General features: G+C 38.4%; 1 pseudogene; it reads right to left on the minus strand.

Moving 5' to 3' along the window:
* Positions 1 to 4,192: 4,192 nt before the first annotated feature.
* Positions 4,193 to 18,326, minus strand: part of LOC124898538 — a 44,701-nt pseudogene continuing 30,567 nt past the window's right edge.

Genomic DNA, 18,326 nt, shown 5'->3' on the forward strand with positions numbered 1-18,326 from the left:
CATGGAGAGTCGATCACACATCTGAAGTATTATTTCAGTAGACTGATTGACATAGGACATAATGAATCTCTCCTGATGAGATTGTTCATTCAAAGCCTGTCAGGAATAACACTTACTTGGTATATCAAACAAGACTATGACAAAGTGTCATACATGGAAATACAAGGCTCAAGACTTTGTGAGATAATATAAGTTTAATATCAAGCTCGATCCAATGATACTGGACTTGTTTGAAATAAGGAGAATGACTTATGAATCTTTTGAGGATTATATAACACATAGAGATTGAAAACTTCTAAGATACGTCCTCCTATGCTTGAAGAAGTGTTGGTTTAACCTTTTATTAGGTTGCTAGATGGTATTTACTACCAAAATTTATGTTGCTCATGTGTTCAAAGGTTAGACGATCTAACTTTAATTGGGAAGAAATTAGAATATGCCATTCGGATAGGAAAGATTATTGATATTTCTGCAATACAAGCTACTTTACAAGCACAAAAGGCTTCACCGAAAGAAGAAAAAGAAGAAGATATCTCAACCTTCCAACCTCAAGAACCACACTATCCAAATACCCAACATGCTTATGCTATTTTTGACCCATATAACCCATAAGGTTTTCAATAGCCAAATTTTCACCAGCACGATCCTCAACAACAGACTCGTCCAATGTTATCCCATTCTCATCAACCAAAGAAAATGAAAACTCGTACTTTAACCTCTTTAACTGAACCTTTGACTAGCATATTCCAAAGATTATTTGCTCAAGGAGTTTTAAAACCAAGATAAGGTTGGATCCCTAAGTACCCACTATCGAATTTTGACTTGTCCAAAAGGTATGCATATCATTCATTTTTGCAAGAACACCTGAGGAATGTTCAATATTGAGGTACAAGATTCAAGACTTGATTGAGAGAGGCAAGATTATGGTGCAACAAGGGCCGCTGGTCAAAATTTATCACGCTACCATAGACACAGTTATTATTCAAGGTACTCCAATAGAGATTGCTCCGAGATATTTGACAAGGATGCGTAAGGCACATCAAAGAAACTGAGAAGGATGAAAACATTAAGCAAAGTACCAATTTCATTTCTAATCGATAAAATTTTCCTAGTTTTGTTGTACTTATGAACTACGTTTGACGTGAATTCCATTTGGATACGTAGGCAACCCTTCTTCGGTTCGGTCTTAATCTAATAAAGTTTTTCTTTCCCCTTTATATTCAAATCATCTTAGCTTTTGACTAGACTCTATTTAATAAATCTAAGCTATCATCCGTGACTTTAAATGACAAATTGCAGATTCGAAGTCGGACATCAATGTTTGAAGACAAGACAACCATTTCTTTTGAACTAACATTTTTCTTGAGTGATGCAGGAATATAAGGCTTCACAAGTAAAACTGGGGAAGAATTTTTAATATTACCTCAAAAATTCTACCAGCAGACAATATTTTGATTCACAGGAAAGTGCGAAATATATTTTAAACTAGAGAAGAAATTTTTTAGGGTGCTAAAAAATTTCAATGACAAATAAGGGACATGTTGGTTAATCCACCCAAAAATAGGATATGTTTGGTATTTCGGGTTCATCCACCAAAAAATAGTATATGTTTGACATGTCGGGTTCATCCACCCAAAACTAGGATATATTTGACATGCCAGTTTCATCAATTCAAAAATAAAATATGTTTGATATGCCGGGATCATTCAACCAAAAATAGGATATGTTTGACATATCGGGTTCATCCACCCAAAAATAGGACATATTTGACATGTCGGGTTTATCCACCCAAAAAATAGGATATATTTGACATGTCAGGTTCATCCACCCTAAAATGAGATATGTTTGACATGCCGGGTTCATCTACCAAAAAATAGGATATGTTTGATATGCTGAGTTTATCCACCCAAAAATAGGATATGTTTGACATGCCAGGTTCATCCATCCAAAAATAGTATAAGCTTGACATACTAGGTTCATCCACTCTAAAATATGATATGCTTGATATATTGGGTTTATTCACCCTGAAATAGGATATGCTAGATAATGGGGCTTATCCTTCTTAAAATAAGGACACTTGATTTTGCAGGCACATGGTCAATGTGATCATTCTCCTTAAAAGTCAAAACTGGGACAGATTTTTGAGGATCTCAAAAATTTGGGATCAAGGACAATGTCAAACAGATACGCTGTCTTATCTTATCTCATCATTATTGTTATTTATTTGTTTTCATCTTATTGTGTAATCTTCAATATATAGTTGGGCTAATTATTTTTATCTAGTTTTAAAAGTGATAGGTAAAATAAAAGTTATTTGAGGATTGTTCTCCGTCCGATACTGAAATAATTTTTTATCCCAATATCTCAATCTCTTCATATTTCACATTTCAAAACTAGTCATACTCCGACTTTGTAAACTCTTGCTCTATATTCATCGATTTTTTTAGGAATCTCATTTGTTCCTAAATCTAGAACTACACAAGACTTGATCCCGACCCCCCACCCCCGTGCTTTTCTTCCAACAAACCCACTTGTCGGTCGGATAAAATTGACTACTACGGCACTTTCGTTGCTTGATAATTCTTTCATCGCTCTCAAGCAACAAAGGGACATCTGTTGACACTCAATTTTGAACTCTCGATACTCCTCTTAGGCTGCTATTTTATCAAAATTAATAATTTTTATCATTAATATTTATTTACGTATTATTTTGATATCAAATAAATAATGACGTATCACATTCGTGATTTAAAAATATATAAATTATTTTATTACTTTTTATTATCATTTTTACAATTATTAATTTAAATATAATATTTTACATAATTTATTAATATTTATTAAATCATTTTCTTAAATATGCACACTCGCAATTTACAAATACATTATTGTCTATTATTATTATTACTATATTATTATTATTATTATTATTATTATTTCAACAATTTTATATAAATTTTTACGTAACCTTAATTTTTTACATGCGTAGTTTATTTTAATATTGGCATCTTATTATTTTTTCCATCACTATTACATTTATTAAAATAGCAAACCTAATTCAATTCAATTTCTTAATTTATTTATTTTCTAGTCATTTTGTATCAAGCTTATATGTGGCATATTTGGCTCACCAGAAATCACAATATTTTTAACAATCCAAAAATTAACATATCCCTTCGGGCTCCTTTTGAAAAAGCTGCAAAATACCTTTTCCTGACAAAAAATCACTACCAGATAGCTCCATCACTGCATTCACCCTGGGAACCTCCTGATAAGGGCATTAAACTAAATTTTGATGGATCGTATAACTACTCTTCTAAGATTGCAGGTGCGGGAGGGGTCTTTCGGGACTTGTTTGGAATATGGGTACATGGTTATAGTGCAAGAATAAATATTCACACTCCCTTAGAAGATGAACTAAGTGGGCTTATGTTTGATCTTTTAACCGCACGTAAACTGCAAGTCACCCATCTAGAGATTGCCACGGACTCTCTTGAGGTAATACACTCCCTAGAATCGTTCACACCAACTAACAATAATCTTATACTCTCATGCAGGGATCTTCTCCACATCCTGGGAAATCTGATCCTGCGACATGAACCTCATGAACGAAATAGTATAGCTGACAAGCTTGCAAAGTATGGACAGACGTTAATCCCAAATAGTTATTTTGAAGAATGGAAGGAACCACCAGTTTTTGTGCTACCCATGTTATCCACTAATGCTACTGCAGCTCCTTTTGCTGGGCCTTTTGTGCCCCTTTAAGTATGCTTGTAATAATATTAGTTATAGACCTTTGTGTAATGCTGATAAGCTTGGTCAGGCTACTACCGTAAAATTATGACGCATAATGAATAAAAGTCTTTGTTTATCAAAAAAAAAAAAGAAATGTCAATTTTAGTCCAATTGTTTCTGCAATTTTAAATCCAAATCAATTTCTTTGACCCCTCTTAATTTTAATCATAGTCGTTGATCGCATTGCAATCAACGACTGAGATTAAATCTTCCTTGATATGAATAATCTCAAACACCAAAACCAACATTTTTTCCATCAGTCGCACACCCATTCCCCTTCTCTCTTTTTCTCTCTCCTTTCTCTCTCTAAAAACCCCCTCACTGTCCCATCGCCGTCGGAGCTAGCGACCGGACAGCCGGTATTCGCGACCAGCCGTGCCGCTTCCTTTTCCCCCTCTCAAGCCGCCAACAACCACCACCAGCCACTGCTCCGACTAGCCCCCTTCCTTTTTTTCGTTGCAGCTTTGCTGGATGTGATTACCGACAAGCTACCGATAAAACTCCACCACGTCACCCCTCCCGTTTCCTTCCTCTCCTCCGGAGAACGAGCTCCACCGACGAACCCCGTTGTTCCAGCTGTCAAATACCACCAGCGACCATTGCTCTCTCTGATGGATCCATCAGCCGCTCCAGCCGGCTCCACCAGAGAAAACGCCCAGCGAAGCGGCCGACCAAACGGCCCTCCAGTTGCAACCGACAAAGCCAGCACCGGTCAAACTTCATCGGAACATTTATTTTTATTCCTCCCAGGTTTAATCTTATTGTGTTCTATTTTTGTTATTGTTAGCTTTATACTTAATCTTCTTCTATCCTTTCTTCTGTGATCTGAAATTGGTAGAGCTTGGTGGATATTTTTAACTTGATTTCTTGTGATTTGAATTCGTTAATATGCTTAGAATATCATTCTTGAGAAGCCCCAATTTCTATTCAATTTTTGATTAACCTTGAATTCCTCATATTTGGATACCAATCTTATTCACTGTTGAAATTCTTGTTCCCTCAATGTTACAAATTGAAGTTGAATTACAATCTTGCTATCTCTTTTTTTTTTTTTGCTCAATTTGATTTATGTCGATCTTGGAATTTGATTTATTTGGTAATCTTGGACAGGTTTTAGGCTTAATTTTATCACTTTTGTGATGCTATATTTTTAAATTAATTGGTACTTAGATTGATATCGTTATATATATATATATATATATATATAGCTAACGGCTCTCTCTCTTCTCTCTCTTCCTCCCTACCCTCTCTCTCGCTCGTACCGGTCACCGGCCCCCGTCGCCGTCGCCGACCCAGCCCGATCTCCAGGCCCAACCTCCGGCCCCCAGCGCCGACCTCCGGCGCCGCCTAAATGGCTCTCTCTCTCTTTAACGGCGCTCTCTCTCTCTCCCTCTACCCTCTCTCCCTCCCTCTCGCATCGGTCCCCGGTCCCCGGAGCCGACCCGACCCGACCGCCGGCCCCGACCTCCGGTCCCCGGCGCCGACCTGACCACCGACCCCGACCGTCATCCCCGACCGCCGACCCGATTGCCGGCCCCGACCGCCGGCCCCCCACCCCCCCATCCTTACCTGTCCTGTCCGTAACCCCCCCAGCGGCGTACACCAGCCCTCCTCCCCACCTCGGCCTTCAGCCAGCCAGCCGCCGCCCGGTCTCCAGCCGCCACCCGCTGCTCTATCTCCAGCAGCCGCAGTTCCAAGCGTAATCCGGTGACTTCTAACCTTTGTTATTTTCGTTATTTCATATTCCATTTTATTTCATTATTTCATATTCCATTCTTAGTATTATGCTAGTAGTAGCCCCTGTACCTTGACTTGCGTGGAATTTGTGGACATTGTCTATTGTCTGTTGTTGCTGTTGCTGTTGCTGTGGTCGTCTCTTCCACTGCTTTGGATTGGGTTATTGGCTGGGAACCTGTATTTGGGGCGGTGGGTGTTGAGTCCGGTGGTGTTTGCCCCCTAATTGAGTATAGTTTTGTTTCGGGAGTATTCCTTTGAATTTGTGTGAGCCTTGTATTTCCTTGCTGCTGATTTGATACTACCACCATGTATATCTGTATATTTCCTATACTTTCGTGTAGTTGTGGCTGTGGGTGGTAATGGGTGGATAGGGTCATGTCCGAGGGGGTTGGGGAGTGGGGCCGTGGTGGGGGCGGGGGATGAGGAGAGGGCGGGAGTGGGAGGGGGGCCAAGGTTTGGCCGCGGGGGGGTGGGGGGGTGGGGTAGTGGAGGGCGGGACGGTAGGCTGAGGGTTGGGTCTTAGAATATAGGGACCCTTCAGGGTAAGTCCATAGAGCTTGTGAAGATTCTTAGGAAGAGGAGGATCAACATTGCGTGTGTCCAAGAGACCAAGTGGGTAGGGTCTAAGGCTAGGGATGTGGATGGTTACAAGCTGTGGTACTCTGGGAGCAACAGGCGTAGGAATGGAGTTGGCATCTTAGTAGATGAAGAGCTTAGAGGTCAGGTAGTGGAGGTGAAAAGGATCAACGATAGGTTAATAACTATTAAGTTGGTCGTTCGGGGGTTTACCCTGAACGTGTGTAGTGCTTATGCGCCGCAAGTGGGATCGGAAGGGGAGGAGAAGATGCGGTTTTGGGAGGCTTTGGAGGAGGTGGTGAGAGGCATGCCTAGTTCGGAGAAGATTGTTGTAGCAGGGGATTTCAACGGGCACATCGGGGCGCTACCGGGAGGCTTTGGTGACGTGCATGGTGGTTTTGGTTTTGGGGAGAGAAATGACGAGGGGGCGACCCTACTGGAGTTTGTGAGGGCCTTTGGGCTGGTGGTGGTGAACTCGGGCTTCCCGAAGAAGGACGAGCACCTGATCACCTTTCGAAGCGCGGTAGCCAGGACTCAGATTGACTTTTTGTTGCTTAGGAAAGGGGATAGGGCGTTGTGTAAGGACTGTAAAGTCATCCCGAGTGAGAATCTTTCGACCCAGCATAGGCTCTTGGTTATGGATTTGGGTATAAAGAAGAATAGAAAGAGGAGGACTAAGGAGTGTAGACCGAGAATTAAGTGGGGTGGCCTGATGCTAGTGAATGCGTGGGAGATAGGAGAGAGGTTGGCGAGAATGGGGGTGTGGGAGTATAGGGGGGACGTGGATAGTATGTGGGACAGGGCGGCAAGGTGCATCAGGGAGAATGCAAGTGAGGTGTTGGGTGTTTCTAGGGGCCGGGCTGGGCACCGTCGGGGGGATTGGTGGTGGAATGAAGAGGTGGAGCAGAAAGTGGGGACCAAGAAAGGGGCGTATGCTAAGTTGGTGGAAAGTAAGGACGAAGAGGAGAAGCGGGTAAACAGAAAAGAGTACAAGCTAGCGAGGAAGGAGGCGAAGTCAGCAGTCACGACAGCTAAGACGGCCACTTTTGAGAGCTTGTATGCAGGGTTACAGGAGAAAGGAGGGGAGAAAAAGTTGTTTAGACTCGCTAAGGCTAGGGAGAGGAAGGGTCGTGACCTCGATCAGGTGAGGTGCATTAAGGGGGAGGACGGTAGAGTGTTGGTGGAGGACGGCCACATTAAGAAGAGATGGCAGTCGTATTTTCATAGGCTCTTGAATGACGAAGGGGATAGAGCTATTGTGTCAGGGAAACTAGAGCACTCAGAAGAGTGTTGGGATTTTAGCTATTGTAGACGTTTTAAGGTAGAAGAGGTTAGACAGGCTGTCCGCAGGATGCGAAGAGGTAGGGCGACGGGGCCGGATGAGATACCGGTAGAGTTTTGGAAGTTCGTTGGAGAGGCTGGTGTAAGGTGGTTGACTGGATTGTTTAATGAAATCTTCAGGACGGTAAAGATGCCCGAGGCATGGAGATGGAGTACCATGGTCCCTCTCTATAAGAATAAGGGGGACATTCAGAGTTGCAATAACTATAGGGGGATTAAGTTATTGAGTCACTCTATAAAGATCTGGGAGAGAGTGGTCGAGGTGAGGCTGAGACGGATAGTGTCTATTTCGGAAAACCAGTTCGAATTTATGCCCGGCTGCTCGACGACGGAGGCAATCCACCTGGTGCGGAGGTTGGTGGAGCAGTATAGGGAGCGGAAGAAGGATCTGCACATGGTGTTTATCGATCTGGAGAAGGCATATGACAAAGTCCCCAGGGAGGTGCTTTGGAGATGCTTGGAGGTGAGTGGAGTACCGCTGGCATATACCAGAGTAATTAAGGATATGTATGATGGAGCGAAAACTTAGGTGAGGACGGCGGGAGGAGACTCAGAGCATTTCACTGTCCTGACAGGATTGCATCAGGGATCTACTTTTAGTCCCTTTTTGTTTGCGTTGGTGATGGATGTGTTGACGCGGCGCATTCAAGGGGAGGTGCCGTGGTGTATGTTTTTTGCAGACGATGTAGTTCTGATAGATGAGACTCGAGAGGGTGTGAATGACAAATTAGAGGTGTGGAGGCAAACTCTTGAGTCTAAAGGGTTCAGGGTGAGCAGAAGCAAGACAGAGTATGTGGAATGCAAGTTTAATGACGTGAGGCGGGAGAATGAGGTAGTAGTGAAGCTGGAAGCACAGGAGGCATGTAAGAGGGATAAATTCAAGTATCTTGGGTTCGTGATCCAGAGTAACGGTGAGATTGACGAGGATGTCTCGCACCGTATTGGGGCGGGATGGATGAAGTGGAAACTCGTATCGGGGGTGCTGTGTGATAAGAAGGTGCCGCCCAAGCTTAAAGGCAAATTCTACAGGGTGGTAGTTCGTTCGGCCTTGTTGTATGGAGCGGAGTGTTGGCCAGTTAAGAACTCCCACATCCAAAAAATGAAGGTGGCAGAAATGCGGATGTTGCGTTGGATGTGTGGACTAACTAGAGGGGATAGAGTTCGGAATGAGACTATCCAGGAGAAGGTTGGTGTGACTTCAGTGGAGTGCAAGATGCGGGAAGCATGATTGAGATGGTTCGGACACGTGAAGAGGAGGGGCATGGATGCCCCGGTCCGTAGGTGTGAGAGGCTAGCGTTGGATGGTTTTAGGCGGGGTAGGGCTAGGCCGAAGAAGTACTGGGACGAGGTGATTAGGCGGGACATGGAACAGTTACAGCTCACCGAGGACATGACCCTAGATAGGAAGGTCTGGAGAGCGCGAATTTCGGCAGAGGATTAGGGCCAGTTTAGGTCGCTAGTGGAGGGAATTACTTGGTGGGGGTTTTATTCCTGTTATGATTCCGTCTTCCGTGTTCCATGTTTTATTACGAATCTGTGTGCTTTCCTCTGCTTTCCTCTGTTTTATATTACTTATGGGTGTCGTATTTATGTTATGTAATCTGCTTCTGTGCTTTACTATGTGTTTGTGTGGTATCTCGTGTCTTGAGCCGGGGGTCTATTGGAAACAGCCTTTCTACTTCATCTGAGGTAGAGGTATGGACTGCGTACATCTTACCCCCCAGACCCCACTAGATGGGAATACACTGGGTTTGTTGTTGTTGTATATATATATATATATATATATATAATATTTCTATTTAAAAAATAAGTCTTCAAAACCATCTGTTCAATATTTTCTTTCTTTAATTAATTTTGACAACTTTCTTACTTGATTATTATCAATTGTGATCTATTTATTTGAATTGCCCTAATTATCTCTTAACTTATTTTCGTTCCTTGTTTATTGATCTTAATTATTACCAATTGTGATTTATTTATTTGAATTTTGATTTAATTGCATTAATTAAGGAAGAGATATGCCCTGATTATCTCTAAACTTACTTCTGTTCCTTATTTATTGATCTTGATTATTATCAATTGTTTGAATTTTGATTTGATGACATTAATTAAGAAAAAGAATTGCCTTGATTCTCTCTTAACTTAGTTTCGTTCCTTATTTATTGATTTTCTATTCACTATAAAGGAGTACTTTCCTTCACTATTTTGGGGAAAAGACATCATACTCCCTCCTCTTTTACACACTTGCTTTTCATCCTCCATTATTCTCTTATACAAAAGAAAATCTTACAAACAAAACTTTTTACTACGCTTTACTCTTTGCAACAACACATGGCTTGAGGTTTTGATTGTGAGTTTCAACTTGACAAGACTTTCTTTTATCTTACCTCCTGCTGCCTACTGGTATTTTTTCTAAAGCTTTAATTGATGAATTTTATTGTTCTAAATTATGTTGTTTCTCTGGTTGTTGCTAAATGCCATGTATGTTTTCCTCTGGAATGTTTATAATTTTAGGACTTGAGAAGATATTTGTGTGGCAGTATATTTTTGTGCATGTGCTTGTATCTGATAGTTTTCAATTTGAGTTCCCGGATTCAGGTAGAATGAAGTTGTCGGGAATTCGAAAATGGTTAAGGCTATCCCACTTAGACTTTTTCTTATTTTTTTTAATTATTTTGGGTCTGTAATAATTTATTGTATGAACTCTTTATGTAATAATAAAATTACGGGGACTGCTAAGGGACCCGGGATTATGTGACTTCGATGTGGTATGCAATTGTTTCTATCACCTAGGCAATTTTCTTTAGGATTGTTAATTAAAATGCAGTGTGTGAGGCAAACTATTTTATCACCTAGAAATCATGCTTATAAGAGTTTTGATTAATTTCAGACCTATCAAATTAAGTTTGAATATGTCAGTTTAATTCACAATGTGTTTAATTATTTTTAACAAATGTTTGGCCTACTGTAAAATATGTTTCAACTTCTATGTTATGTCTTCAACACGCTTACATAATTTTTCATGTGCTTTACTAACTTTTCAGCCCTGTAATAATTTTCCGTCACATTAAATACTTTTTCAATATTTAAACACTAATTTTTTAGCATACTAAATATATTTTTCAGCATTTTAAATTATGATTTTCAGCCTATTAAAATAATTTTCATCTTATGAAACTGAATTTCCAGCATACAAAAATGAATTTCCAGCACATAACTTTTTTATAAATTTTTCAGCATTAAAAGTAATTTTCAGAACATTAATTGAATTTTCAGCATTCAGTTTATTATTTTGACAGTTTTTATTTATAAATAGTTGGTTTCAATGAGTTCATCATGTTTGTTTACATCTTTAATGCTATAAACACGTCTACTCGTCTTTGGACACTAGACATCTTATCTATAGGTTTAACTATACAAAAAATGAGTAATTGCTTGTCCTCGCATGCTAATCATCTTAACCAACTCCTAATTAAGCAAGAAGCCTATTTGAGATTATTATATGGTACATGTTGTCCTATGTATTTGACGCGCTTTGAGTCTAACTAGGAAGTCTAAGTTTATTTGTCTAGATCCAAATTTAAAGTAGAAAAGTCCAATGTCTTTTGGCCGATAAGTTGGGATGGGTAGGAATTCTAGGAAATGCGAGTTTTATCCTGTCTTCTAGAGTGCCTTTAAGCTTAACAACCAGCTTATGTGGGAGATGGGTAGACATTTGAAAATGATGTAAGTTGACCCGAGCATGATTTTACAATGCGACACATGACATTGTCACTCATTAATAAGTCGGTCGAATAAAATAAAATAAAATAAAATAATTCATTTGTCCAATTTTGTAAATTTGTTTTTTCTCTTTTATTTACTTTGAATGTTTTATTTGCTTGGGGTAATTTAGATTTTCTAACTTTATATAAATATTTTGTTATAAGTTATGTCATTTCTGTCTTCTCGCTTATTAACTTTACATTATTTCTTGCTTTTATCTCCACTTAAATAACTAATAATTAGAAATAGTTAAATAATATATCTTGTCTTATTCATTACTTTATCACTTAGTTAATATTAAGTTTATAAAATAAGTGATCTTTTCTTATCACATAGAATATCCACGCAAAATATGAATTCGACTGGGAACCACATTTGTGGACCTCGAAAGGTGTCTAACATTTTTTTTCGAGCTAATTTGAACCCTTATTCGAATTTTTGGTGAACTAGACTAAATAACAAAATAGGTTCGTAATTAGTTTAGAATGGTGCCTTAACGCACCTTAATTCATTAGGTGGCGAGTCTTCATTCTTAAACAATCCATAGAGAGTTGTCACGTCGAATCTTGCTTTTTGCAAGAAAAAAGAGGCGCGACAACTGTATGTGCTGATGCGTTATGTTATGTTATTATTTTGATTTATTTACTTATCTATGCACAATGATGTTGGAGCTATTTTAGCTTTGTCTATACTTCGATTTAGTCATGTTATCTTACATTTTATCGTAATTATATCATAATTTAGCTCAATCGGCTGATGATGCCTACTAAGTACCTGTTGTTTTGATACTCATACTATTCTTTTGTACCTTTTTGGTACAAATTTGAGTACCGAGTGTCGCTGTTGATTGTTGATCGTGCTGTGTTGATTTTTCTGGAGATAGGGTGAGTTCTTGAAGTTGAAGTCACCTATTTCCGTTCATCTTTGATATTTAGTATTTAGTTATCGAGACAAATGTTGTTGACTATTCTAACTCTTTGAGTGTATTATTATTAGATGCTCGTGTACTAGCTATATCAGGTTGTGGGATGGTATCTTGTATTAACTATTTTATCTATGTCGAATGTTTAACCTATTTATCAATTGTGTTATTGATTTTCGCCTATGATTGGACATTTTTGACCAAGTTAACCCATTGCATTTAGCTTCGGGTTGTGGTTTGACTTACCTACTGACGGGACAAAGTAGGTGCCATCATGACTCGTAAATCGAGTCGTGACATCCATCACCAAGAAGCTCTTCATCATTTTCTTGAGGTCGGAATATATATTTATTTATATTAAGCGATGTCACAATTATTGGTGTAATTAATGGATGTGATTTATCCTGTAAATCACTATAACATTATTTTAGTGTATGTTATTGATAGATAAAAATTTCATTTGTGAAATGCTCAATTGATAGGCCAAGACAAATATCTTTCCAGGATCTTTCATTTCAAATTCTTTCTTCAAACTTAATGTCACGACCCAAAAATGCGTCATGATGGCACTTAAAACTACTCGGCCTTGGTAAGTAAGTAAATCACTCAAACTGATAAAGTTAAATTATAAACAACAATGATACAACCTAAGGTAAGACTTTTAGCACGAAGCCAGACCTAAACAAGTAAAATAATAGCAAAAGCCTAAAAGAATTATCATAAATCACCCAATATCTAGTGTAATAATGTAAGAGAATCTAGTACAATATTTCAAAGCTGAAATTATACATCTGTCTCTGAATCATAAAGAAAAACAAGTAAGGACAAATAAAGTCTGAATCATCCCCAAACTTTGGAGAGAATCAATACCTTAAAAATTTGAGATCCCCCACAGAATCAACCACCACGTGAGGTACTCGTATTAAAATTTACACCATAAGAAAAAAGTAGGGGTGGGTACAGTCCACTTGTACTCAATAGGTATAATAGGTTGACTGAGAAAAACAAAAAATAAGATAAGAAATTTATGAGCATGTCACCTACAAGCAGAAAAAGTCTCAAATGGTAGCTCACATCGTCTTCACTAACAGTTCGAATATATAAACAAAAACAATATAAGCATACATGAAGAATATGTTGAAACTAAATAAAAGTCAAGGAAATCAAAGAATAATGAGAAATGTGTATGCGAATGCAATGCAATGCAATGTGGACGAGAAGAATGGTGAAATCCATCACATGACTTTCTGTATCATATGACTTTCTGTATATACCTGCCGAGCTCGCAGCTTCTAAGTAGGACTCATGGGGGGTTCGCAACCCATATATTATATTGCATATCTCAATCTCAACTCACCTCTCCAACTCATGTTCATGGAGAGGCTTTTCATAAAAGTATCTCATTTTCTTTCAAATATAGTGTTTCTTAATGGTACTAGTATCATGAATATATATGAATGGAATGAGGATGTAATGCTCAACTCAATATGATGATATCCAATCCATCCAACATGTATATATAAGTGAGCCCAGAAATCAACTTAATATGTCCATAATTTATGATCATCAACTCTAGTTAGGCACCATCAAAATAAATATACATGTAAGACATCAGTAACATCATATCAACCCCTAACTCGAGTAATTCTATTATGGCAAAGGAAATCAATTCTCAAATAAGGCCTATACTGACAAAATAAGTCCTCGTACATCTAGTATATCTAGAATAGGTATGAAGGAATATATCTACAAATAAGGTCAATGATGTCAAATAAAACCCCTACACGGGCAACACATAATATCAGATATTACGAGTCACAATATTAGATATTACGAGTCAAAATAATAGAGTATAAGCCCTCCACTAGCACACAACAGTAGTAATAATCTCAAAATACAAACCCTAGAGTTATTTTTCCCAACTCATAGCAGACTTTACTTATTAATTACCCAGCTCGATTTGAAAGAAGTTAAGCCATAACCTACCTTGAAAAGATAAAATTTCAATCTATTGTACTTCAACATTAACCCTTCTCCTTGTAAACTATTAGAATCAAATATACCATTTAAATACAACAATCTATATATTAAAACAAAGCTAACGATATCCATATTTGGACAATAAAAAGGGTAAAATTAGAATTTTATTTTAAAAACACATTCCCCAAGGTTATTGGAGTCTAATAGAGAAAATAGACTTTCTCTTTGATGATCATGGTGGACCAACCCATTCACGAAGGGTAAGCCAAGTTTTGGTTCGTGTTTGCGACAACATCCGCGAAGAAGGACCCCTAGCAACATTAGTAGCCATGGAACCTAATTTTCTTGTAATTTAATTCAATTTTAAGTCCAAAAAACTCTAAAAAACTTGGAGAATTGTGGAGCCTGATCATTGGGTGTTCGGCATGAGCTAGAGAGTTCATCGGGATTATTTCTTCATCAAAATGTCCATAAATTCCCTTTGATTTCTTGATTAATTCTTCGCTATAAACCTAAATCCCTAGATACTTTGTGGGATGATTTGAGGGAGTATTTGTAATCAGATTTCACCGATTTTTTTTTGAATAAATGATCCTTGAGCTTAAAGGGATATTTTGGCAGCTTCAAAGTGGTGATTTTGAAAGTGGGCCCCACATGAAATTTTAGCTTAATTTGGACCCAAAGCATTTATATGAAATATGGGTATTATTATTCTCTATTAATGTGAATATCATTATTTTGATAGTTTGGCATAATGTGGAGGCTCCTCAGAAGGAAAAAAACTTTAATTTTGTCGACTTTCTTGCACTTCGTCGGTGTCCAGATAGGCTAGATGATGTGCCGGGATTTAGCGGCACATTCGATGCTTAAGACAAGGAATTTATGCTTGGACTTAGGTTATTTTGTTGGATATGATATGTTTGTTGCATGATAGCAGGGAAAATAGATGAGAGTTGGATTGAGTTGAAAAAGGGAAGAAAAGTCTCAAAAAAGTCAAGTACTGGTCAGGCTATGAGTTGTTATGTCATATACAACTCATAGCCCAAATCATAAGAAGAACAGTGTTTGCAAGTTGAGAGAAGGAGCCAAGTAAAAGGTGACCACGACTCATAAGGAGCGACTACAAGTCGGGGTGTGCTGCCGTAATGATAACAATGAGCAGAGTTGAGATCTGGAATTGAAGTCAGGGAAGACTATAGTGATCAATCGTAATGAGACCAGTATGAAAATCTATAAAGTGTAAGATTCAAGTTATAATGAGTGAAGACCACAAATCATAAAGACTGAGTACGACATGTGGTAAAGAATCGTAATGACTACATGTCACGGACTGAACCAGGGCCTGGCCGTGATGGGTATCTTAAGTCTTACATGGATCAGAGATCACCCTCTGCACCTAACCAACCCAAACACAACGCACCCCAAAGTTGGATAAATTCCAAACATATAACAAGATAGCGTACAATAGCTTAAGAAAATTATAATGGATGTCCATAACCAACCAACAACGACCGTTCAAATGACCGACCGACACCGCCCAATAACCACAGTAGTTCAAATAAAGCCTTCTAACAAGAATAAAAAATAAATATCAATAAAGTGTCGAGATATGTCCCGGACTATAGCCAAAACAAGTCTGAACAGTCTAAGAAGTAAAAAAATAAAACATAAAATATAGACTTCCAGTGTATGGAAGCTTGCCACTTCAATATAAACTCACGAGCCGATCTCGGATCCTAATCACTGAGCAGGAGGAGTAGAAGTATGACCAATTCCTACATCGCATGGGTACACAACATCTAAAGACAATTAGCGGGGTGAATGCTAGCATGTAACTTAGGGATAAGGACAACATAAAGTCATGATCAATAGTTAAAAATCATTCAAAACAAATGCATATAATCAAATGCATATACATGTATACTTCATATGCCGAGAAAAAGAACAAGGTTTAATATGCACTTAAAACTTTATCCTAGATTGTGTAGCTTAACCATCATAGCATGTACCCACGGGCTATATGGGCCCTATCTCTCACCCCCTGATCGGGCCCCAGTGCGTGTAGTTGCGTGAATCGGAGAATAATCTCATATATATACACATGGGTGACTCGAACATCCTAACATATACTAAGGTGACTTAAATGCCCGATCATGTAACGATTTACGGGGTCTCGAACCTCCTTAATCATGAAATAATAATAAGGAGGACTTGAACCTTCCTTGGTCACTTTAACCCCCACATTGGAAAACGCAATTTTTAGTATCGGCCACTCGGACCTCCACTTTCACGACTCAGCTACACAACCCTTATTAGAGCCCAATTAAAACAAGTAATACATATTCCCATTCATTGAACCATATTCCACATTAAGGCATACATTGTTGGTATCTTCATACCAACTACACTTGCAAGGTACTAACAACATGCCAAAACAATTTCCATTAACTTGGGGAGAACAACTCCATTTGTTTATTAGTACAAAGTGGGGGAACACCGACTGCCTTTGTTTATTAAATCAAACCGTTTTGTTTCAAATACCTCTTTATATTATGCAATAGTTCAAAACTAGTTCAATTTCACAAATTCTCATATTTCTCATAATTAAAACCAATTTCACATCATGGGGTTGGGGACATAACCACTTCAAAAGTCACAAGTTCAGAAAAATCACAATTCCCTAGTTAAATTCACCATACCCATGCACCCACAAGTTCAAAACCATAATTAAAGCATACAAATCATATGTAAACCATGAGAAACATTCTTCAATACATAAACATTCAAAATCCACAACCCTTGTTTCAAAATCAACATGAACATCTCATGACCAATACTTTAAACACATGGTTTTACAAAATTAACAATAAGGAAAGAGTAACATTACTTAAACACCAAGAAATTTGTAGATAATTCGACCCCTGAGCCCTTAGATAACCAAATTGATGAAACCTTAGCTTGGATTGCTTGAGAGAACTTAGAGAGCCTTTGGAGTGTTTGAGAAGTTACTTGGATTTGTTTCTGAGTGTTAATGACACCCTAAAGGTGTTATAAGTCGTGGATTTTTTTTTGGATAAAAAGGAAAAATGTCTAGAATGCCTTAATATAAAAGCTGAAAAAGTATCACCTTTGACTATGGGTCAACCACTGACTCGTAGACACTCCCTACGACTCATCACCACGAGTCGTAACCCAGGTAGTACCACCAAGGCACCCTATATTGCTGACCTTACAACTCAACCACAAGAATCGTAATGGGACCCTACGACTCATAGGATCTGGTCGTAATTAACATAGAACCCAAATTGGGACTTACACTGGACACCCCACGATTACACCTAATGAATCATAACATCTCCATACAACTCTTAGTGAGCCACTCATACTCAGAGAAGAATCATGCCAAAAACTTACCTGATTAGGTTACGACTTATCCCAACAACTTGTCATGAATCCTTAGGACCAGTACCCTCAAGTCGTACCTAGGATAGTAACTTCAATATCACTTTCTGGACACCTTATGACTAGGGTCACATGATCCATCAAAACACCCTATGACTCATAGAGAGAGTCATAGTTTTTGCACCCAAGTGCACACGCAAGTGTACGTGGTCTCACCAAGTAGTAAAGTGTTCCTTTAGAAGCCAAGTATCGATCCCACAGGTACTTGTTTTAATAACTATAAAATTTTAGTTAACAATTGAGATTAAACTATGGTGTAAAAGTGACTAAAAGAGTTGTTGTTAAAATAAACAATGCGGAAAAGTAAAAGTTTTGGACAATCAATGAGGAGACACCCGGGATTAAAGCACTGTGAATAATCATACTAAGCTATTGAACTTCATTGGTTAGATTACTTTTGTTGGTTGTTGATTCACAGGGTTTATAGTATGATCATGGTCTCCCGATCTTCTAATCTTCTACCTAACTTGACATTATACATCGTTGAGCAGGGATGCAATAATCTATTTAGATGCATTAAGATGTCATCCTGCAAGTGAACCAAATAAGACTTCTAGGTATATCCATATCCTAGACGCTAATTCAAATCCCTTATTCTATAAAAGAATAAGAACCTTACTCTATTTATCCCCATGTTCTATCCTCTTATTCCCCCTCCCGGGTTTACAAAGACGATAATGGATGTATTCTAAGGGTCACAAATCCCTAAAATAGTTATAACAAGGATAAATAAAAACCCAAATATGAT

The sequence above is a fragment of the Capsicum annuum genome, chromosome 5, assembly GCF_002878395.1.
Source record: "Capsicum annuum cultivar UCD-10X-F1 chromosome 5, UCD10Xv1.1, whole genome shotgun sequence".
NCBI lineage: Eukaryota > Viridiplantae > Streptophyta > Magnoliopsida > Solanales > Solanaceae > Capsicum > Capsicum annuum.